The 8,466-nt window shown below is 44.2% G+C and overlaps 1 protein-coding gene across 8 annotated transcripts in view; it reads right to left on the minus strand.

Annotated features, from left to right (window-relative positions):
- PAG1 (phosphoprotein membrane anchor with glycosphingolipid microdomains 1) overlaps positions 1-7,969 on the minus strand; it is a 142,233-nt gene extending 134,264 nt beyond the window's left edge. For 6 of the 8 annotated variants that reach the window (XM_073229761.1, XM_073229764.1, XM_073229754.1 and 3 more), the window contains exon 1: positions 7,499-7,969. The gene's annotated coding sequence lies outside the window, so the exon portion shown is untranslated. The remainder of the gene's footprint in view (positions 1-7,498) is intronic. The other 2 variants (XM_073229758.1, XM_073229752.1) reach the window with 1 other exon arrangement.
- Positions 7,970-8,466: the final 497 nt, after the last annotated feature.

Here is an 8,466-nt window from a genome sequence, read left to right on the forward strand (position 1 = left end):
TCTTTCATCGTTTCCACTTTCCCAAGTGCCTATGCCCTGCTGTCAATGAAGGAGAAAAGTGAATGAAATAGAAAAACAAGAAATGACGATTCTATCTTAAAAGCAGTTTGAGATCCAGAATCATGCTTTATTCATGATTTTATTTCTTATTTCTTTCTTTTACACCTAGCCCCACCCGCCTTCCACCTGGCAGGCCTTAATGCTTACTGACAAGAACTGAAAGCTAAGTGAGAAACGGCCACCATCGCCTGCGTGGACACAGCAAGTCAGCAGCCAGGCCTGAACCTCTGCTCTCTGCCTTTTCTTCGATTCACTCCCCTTGCCACCTGGCTCCCATTCCATCACACACTTCACTTTGCTTTGCCTCTGGCTCCTGCCACTTCATGTCTAACACTGTCAAAAACTTCTCTCACTTAATCTCACTATCCCATTTCCTTTTTTTCTGCCTGCCACCTTAGCCTTCATCTTCTTTTCATTCCACATGCTCTCTGGGTAGATCACAACCTCAATGACTTCAAATACACTGAAGACTTGCAAAACTCTATTTCTGACTCAGCCTCTGCCTTGAATTCCAGAACCACAGGCTGGTATAACTGTCAATTGAAACTTAAGCCCTGGATGTGTCTCTGGTGGCTCACAATACACAAATGCACAATTGAATTTGTCGTCTTCCCCTGCAAACTGCGCCATCCTTCATATTCACTCTCATGACCAGTGGCACATCTGTCCATTCAGTTGCCCAAGACAAGAGACCTGGGTGCCATCCATTAAGCCACCATCTCCCCCTGCTTCTCCTTGTCCTCTTAACCCCACTCTTACCAGTCTGACTCAGACCTTAAACCTACACTAGGATTCAACAGCTTTACAGGGCTTCTCTTATCCATCTCCTACCCCCCCACCCCATCCATTCTCTATACAATGCTCAGAGTGGCCATGCTAAAAGAACAACCTAAAGTACTCAAATTCATCTGGACCAAACACGACCCTCAAGACCCTTCTTAAAGTGGCTCCAGACTCCACTCTCCATATCTAGCCCCACCCACCACCCTCGATGTGCACGAGCCACATAGAATGACCAGCTGTTCCCCAGACACACTGCCCACCTTCTCCATTACTTCCATTGCACTGTACTCTCTGGTGCCTCTGTGCAGACTGTTTTTGGCCATATCCTCAGCTGCCTGGTCCCCTCTGATTCACTTTCCAGACTCACATCCTGCCTAACTTCCCAAGGGAAAGTCACCCCATTGGAGTTAAGTACCCTTGCCAGAGCCCAGCATCTTCTCGCACTGCTTACAGCTGCTGCTCAGCATCTCTGCCCCTCAGGAGGCAGAGATCTTTGAGGGCACTGAGAGGGGTCTTCTGGTATTTGAGTTTCATCATCCAACAACAGGCCTGGTATCAAATCAATGTGTAGCTAGTGAAGATGTAACTAAGGAAATATCCCTCCAACTCAGTCTGACACAAACAGTGCCAAGTTTCAATCAAGTGATTGGTTATGTGTGAATTAGAGGTTCATCTTTCCTCTTAGAATGTGTCAGGGAAAAAATAATAAGGCCACTGTAGTCACAATTTCCCAATACTGAACGCAAAGGTTATGGTACTGCTGTGTGTAGCTATGTTAGATAGTTTTTTTCTCATTAAAAAAACAGTAATTGTGCTACATGGTTTTATTTGCCTCTGACTTACAATGTGAGCTTGCTCAGCAGTAAAGTTTCTCCATAGCTTCAGTACGTGCCCCACAATGAGAGTGATGGAGGAATGGGCACAGCTGGGCAGCAATGTGTGCAGTAATGATCCGGAGTCACAAACACAGTGAGACCAGATGCCTGAGGACTTAGCTGATCACCTTTCATTCCTTAGAGAATAAGTTCACAGAAAGGCTTACATACGCAATCCTGGGGCTCTCTGAAGACTAAAATGACAGAAGACAGCAATGCTGACTTAGTCACACCTTTCAGTACTTTTAGAAAATCAGTGGAAGCTGATCATTTGCAAATGAATGCATGATATGGCATGAAGGGACTGGGTCCTATGAAACTGTAGAGGAAGGTACAAAGCTGCTGCTGATCAATTCATAAACCTTTTTTCTTAACTTGCTACTCCGTAAGGTTCATATGGTTTCAAGGTCTCTTTGTTTTAAGTAAAGGCTCCCCAAGTGAGACCAAATATCCCTGTCCTCTACAATAGGGTCTACATTTAGAAAATGGAAGTTTTCTTAAGTTTATAGTCACTCACAGGTTTGAAAATTGTAGAGTTCTATAAAATCAAGGAGGGGGAGTAGATAAGACATCAACATGATATGCCAAAATATTATGAAAACAACAAAAACAGTAACTCAAAACCCATAGGAGAGGAGGAATTTATTGAACAGATGTTAGCTCCAATGTAAAATCAAGATAAAATAGAGGAATGGGGCTCAGGATTTTGAAAATTACAAATTGCGTTTTCAATTACGTCTTTTTACTTTGCATTTGGACTGGAATTAGAGAGGCTAAAATGTAGACACAGACTATCTGATGCAATGTTCCTATTCTGAGACAACACACTTGAACCTCACTTGTTAAACATATGTATTCACTTACTTTAAAAACCGTGGTTTCACTGTGAATGACATGGGATACTGTTGTAGTAATGTTCATTAATGATGCATTTTTTTAAAAAAACTTCTTTTTCTAAATCACCTGAGAAAATCTCAGGTCTCTATACTTTTTTCTTTAACTAGAATGATGCAACTATTTGACCCCAAACACAGATAAAGTTAACATGCCTCTCCACTGTGCTCCAGTTATCAGCTGAAGGCTTTACATTTCCTATTTCACAATGCTAACATGTGGTTTCTTTTTTGAGCTTTTTGCATGAACCAAGCTTAAGCTCTTCTTCCACAAAGATGGAGACAATGCTTTCTGTGCAGTCAATGCCAGGGCCAGCTGTCGGCAAGAAGGTGAGTATGCACCCTCCCACTACCCCTACAGCTGTATCCCAGGGTCCCTGAGGGGACCAAATGAGACAGTATGTGATTATTTCAAGAAGCACAATAAAGTACACCTGTGAAATATAGCTGAACTATCATGGAGTCCCCAAACCTGGACATAGAAGAATGCTCTCCAAGGAGCCCAGGCCTCATCAGACAGTCATGGGCTCCACTTTTGGCTCCAAAACTCACTAGCATGGTCTTGGACAAGCACTCTGACCTTTGTAGGCCTCAGTTTCCACTTTTGTGAAAAAGGATAATCAAGTAACTACCACATAAGGGCACTATGAGGATTAAAGTAAATACTGAAGGCAAAGTTCTTAGCATGGCAGTCAGCACACATTAGTGCTCTCTGGTAGCTATTCATTTTAATTCTTAACCAGAAGACATGACCCATAAGGACAAGAAATATGGCAGATAAATCACACTCAGAGCCGTCTCCCCCCATTACCACTCCTTGCCCTCAAATTCAGCAATGTCCCAGCCTTGAGAGAATGTCTGTGCCATGTGCATATGAATTGTTTGCTAATATAACCAGAAACTTGTAGAGCTCCCCAACACATTTCTCACAGATAATGAAGCCAGAGTTCCAGAAATATAATCAGCTTCCAACTCCAAGGAAGATAATTCAAAATAGCAGATAGGACTGGGGAGAATAAATGACCTTCATTCACTTTATCCGTATTAAAATTAGCTTGCATTTCTTGTATACGTATCTTCCAACAGCAAGAGAAAACTGGATGTCAGAGGAAGGTTATCTGGAGATTTAGAAGTGGCCACAGATAAGCCAATAAATAGTTAACAGACAAGAATTAAAACAGTTCCACAAATGCTAAAGAATTAGTTAAAAGTAGATTATGGACTCAGCTCAAGTCATAAAAGTGATCAAAGAAGACTTTTACTATAGAATAACCTAGGACAGAGGGCGATTTAAAATGTAAGTATTGACTGAGTCAAATGAAATATCTGCATTCTGACAAGGAGAGCTAAAACCGAAGTAGAAGATACTGTACTCAGAGAGGCAGAAAGCCTCAGTTGATGGCAAGGGCTTTTTCTGGCAGACTGTATCTTTGGTATTGTGTTCCCCTGAGCACACAGTGAGGAACCCTCCCAAAAGCTCAGTCCCAGAGGATTTTGATTTTATTCATTTTTATTTGTTTAATTGAGATATAATTGACATATAAAATTACACTCATTTCAGATATATATAAAATAAGGAATCAGTATTTCTATATACCATGAAATGATTAACACAGTAAGTTAACAACTGTCACCACCATTAAATTTCTTTTTTGTGTGTGATAAGAACTTTTAGGATCTACTCTTTCAGCACCTTTCAGATTTGCAATACAGTATTATTAACTCTACGTACCAGGCTGTACAGACTTTTGACTTAAAGAAAAGGAGACCAACATAGAACATCTGTCTTGAAGTACCTACCTTTCAGTGGCAGGTTAAGCTAAGAGGTTTAATTAAAGATTAAATCAGTCTGTTGCCTATGTGCCTTATACAGCAATTAGATTTTAATATCTAAAAAATATTTATCAAGGGCCAGAACACTCTAATATATGGATGATAACCTACGAAGGCTTAAAAAAACACCAAACAAAAAAACCACACACAGCCTTGCGCACCCCCAACCTCTGGGAGTCAGGTGAGAAGTTCAATGGGCTATGAACCAGACTTTCACCACAGTACTGCCCCCATGACACTGGTACCAAGGCCTCCAGGAAGAATGTTATTTAATGTAAAATATAAGTAATTTCCATTTTTGAATGTACAGTATGATATGTGGCAAAGGGCAAGGCCTCCCTCTCTCTCTCCCACAGGGCTGGTCTCCAACTGGGCTGAATTCATGCCCAGGAATGACACTGTTTGTAGATGGGTGACTGTGGCTTGTGGTATTTTCCTAGGGCGTGTGGATCCGTTGCAACCACATCTGCAGGCAGGAAACACACAGGAGGACCGCCCTCCAGTGTGAACTGTGACAGTTACTAGTTTGCTTCTTGATTCTATGAATACATGAAGTAAAATGCAACACAATCCACTTCAAACTGAGGGAGAAAACTCACTTCACCTGTTGGTACCTCTAGCACATGCGAGGGTAGACAAGTTATTCAACAGTAATTGTAATAATCATAATAATAGCTCCCAGTCATGGATAACTGTGTTGTGAATGCTGTTAAGCACTTTGTATATTTTAAGGCTTCAATTTCCTCATTTGTACATTGAAGATAATTATGCACCTCTTTTATTAAGTTATTATGAAGATTGAAGGAGAATAGATCAAAAAAACACTTTGCAAGTTGAAGCAGCAGGGTCAAAAAAAAGAACAACAAAAAAACAAACAAACAGGGTTTGAAAGAGACAGAAATGGGTTAAAATTTCAACTCTGATTTCTACTAGTTTGATCTCACAGAGCTTCAGTTTCCTCATCTCCAAAATGGACATGAAGCCACCCACCTCAGTAAGGAATTAAGAGAGACAGTATGTCAGCCTCCACTAGTGTCTGCATCACTAGCAGGTGTTTAGTAAATGTTTATACCCTCTCTCCTAGTGCACACGTGAACTGCTTCTGTCACCCTCCGTCAGCAGCCATATAATGCCCACAGGATCCAAAGAGGCCTTTCTTTTTATACAATGATAACTTTACCCAGTTTTATATCCCAGTTTTACATGACAGACACTGGTTCAACCGCTTTATATCTATGAACTCATTTAATCCTCACCACAATTCGGTGAAGTAGGTGCTACACTATCCCATTTTACAGATGAAGACACTAAGGCATAGAATTTAGGTAAATTGTCCAAATTCATACAGATGGTACCAACGCGGGCAGCTCACCTCCCTAGTCTGTCCTCCTAACCATGATGCTTACAGGGGTCAACCTGTTTGAGATTTCACGTTAGGACATAATCTCTTCTGGAGATGAGCAATGGATGCTCGCACAAACTACGATGTGTTGACTAACTTTTCAACTTTTGAAACAACATTCTGTGTATTTTCTTAGAATTTAAAAAATAACTATGATGTATTGTTACATGGGGTGCCTAATACTAGTTCATCTTGTTCTATGTGCTGGAATGGTATAAATACATATGCTTCTCTTTCTGGAGGTTACTAAATAAACCTTACATTAAAACAAACCCCTGGTTTAACATTAATTTACAAGTTCAAATTTAAAAAATGTATTAGGGTTGTCTTGGTCTGTTTTGTTAAACTACTGATTTCCACACCAGATAATCTCAATATCCCCCTTTTTCTAATGTTTGCTGTCTTAATAGTCACAGCAGTACTGGATGGTATTTCAAAGCATCCCTTTTACAAATTTAATCAACTCAAATATTAAACATCAATAATGATAACCTATTGCTCTGCTTAAAAGGAATCTATCGGGAATAGATGAGAAAGAAAGGTTAAAGAATTCTATCCTTCAAAGCAGAAGAGACCAGCTACCTATAAATCATGCTCTTTGTTTATTAAGATAATCAAGTCTATCAGTACACTTAACTTTTAGACTCAACAAATGTCTGGCATGAACAATTTCCACTTTTTCTAAAACAAAGGGGATGTGTTCAAAAAGGGTCCTCCGCAAGCTCTCTGCACAATGCATGCTATTTTAAAACTTGATTTATGTGTCTAATTCCTGGAGCTGCCTTGAAAAATATACTGGGTTTTTCCTTGTATGCTCCCTATTAGAAGACACTCCAGTTTGAAGAGTACACTCTGTTTCACAGGGTGCTATATCATGTCAGCATTTTCATTAAATACTGTTCAAACTGGACCTTAAACAAACGGACTGGAAAGCCACAGCTGCAGCCGCTGCAGAGACGGGAGTTATCTGGCCGGAAGCCTTACATAAGAGGCGCAGGACAGTCGGGGTGAAACCCAAGTGTCATCATCTAAGTCCTATTTCTTTGACACTTGCCCACATTCTTAAAGTGTATGAAATCACATACACTGAGCGGATTTCTCATTTTATTTGCCTTACAGCACAAAAAGCTGGATTGACATATAACTTGCTTTTTCCCTAAAGGGCTGGGGTCCAATTATGGAAATGTTGGCAACTTCTGCCTAGGGGAAGAGTAAAATGGGATGCGCGGGAAGCCTGGAGGCCTGGGAAAGAATGACTTAGCGCTCATCCCCAGGAATATTACAGATGTCACTCCGTTTAGAACTAACGACAGTGACAAGACCCTGAACGTCCCCCCATCCCCCACCTCCCCAAACACACAATCAAGTCAGCTCAGCACGTGCGATCAACAGCAGGCGAGATGCCCTCGGTGCACCTGTCCTCTCACAGCACATTTTCAACTGGCACGTTCTTCAGAGGTTGGGGCCAGCCGGCCCTGGGCTGCTGCCTCTCCCTGCGTGCGGTGTCCGCTTCTTCGCACCCTGCACTCCTCCGCAGGCTGAGCCCTGCTAACAAGCGGTGCCACCCCCAGCTTCCCATAACATAAAGATAATAAAAATGAACCTCCCCTTCCCACGGCTATCTCCAACTTCAGAAACTACAGTCAACTTACTGGCATGCAGGAGACAGGGAGCCTTCTTGGGGAACCGCGCTCCGGCTGTGCGCAGTCCCCGGCCCCGCACTGCCCGGGCGGTGGCGGGGGCAGAGATCCGAGCTGCCGCTCCACCAGCCACCTCGGTTCCGCGGTGCCCACAGGCGCCGGGCACTTGCCAGAGTGCACCGCCGGGCGGCGGCGCCCACTGTGGCTGCACCCGGCCGCGCGAACTGAGCGCTGCAGCCGCTGCCGACCCCGGAGTGTGGCGCTCCGAGACCCCGGTGCGTGTATCGGGATCCGTGGGAATGGCGACTCAACCAGAAATGCGGCAAGAGAAAAGCCGAGGCGCTGTTGCCAGCAGAGCCTCCAGCCCGCTCTCGGGCTGTCGGTCACATCGCCGGCGTGCGGGCAGGCGAGCGGGCGGGCGAGCACGCAGTCCGCACTCGCCGCCGCGCCGCGGAGAATGACAACCTCCGAGGCGGAGCAGCCGTGCGGGCGCGGGGCGCGAGTGCGCATGAGCGCAGCCGGCTGCGGCACGTCACCGGGTAGGGGCGGGGGCGAGCCGGGCGGGGCCCGGGGGTGCGGGGGGCTTGGGGTGCCCGCGAGCTGTGCCCTGCGCCCTAGCGGGAAGGTGCAGGAAGTCTTCCGCCTCGGGTTTTGTGAACCTACAGCTGTGTGCTTGACGTTGTTGTGTCCAGAGCTATTGTCCCTTAAAAAACACTGTTTACTCTAAGCGGTCCTTAGGTCGGTGAGTGAGCCCACAAAAGCCAGTTTAACCCTGGTTGTAGCTTAACCATACAGGGCTGCAATTTAGGGAACAATGGTCTTTTACCTTGGTTGTACATAAAATAACTTGGGGCGCTTCTAAGAGCCCTTTGCCCTGGCCGCACCCCAGAAGCCAGAATAAGCATAGGAGAATCTCTGGGTGGGGCCCAGTTATCAGTAGTTTGTCAAGCTTTCCCAAGTGATACTGAGGCAGAGCAGGG

The sequence above is a fragment of the Manis javanica genome, chromosome 2, assembly GCF_040802235.1.
Source record: "Manis javanica isolate MJ-LG chromosome 2, MJ_LKY, whole genome shotgun sequence".
In the NCBI taxonomy this organism is placed as follows: domain Eukaryota; kingdom Metazoa; phylum Chordata; class Mammalia; order Pholidota; family Manidae; genus Manis; species Manis javanica.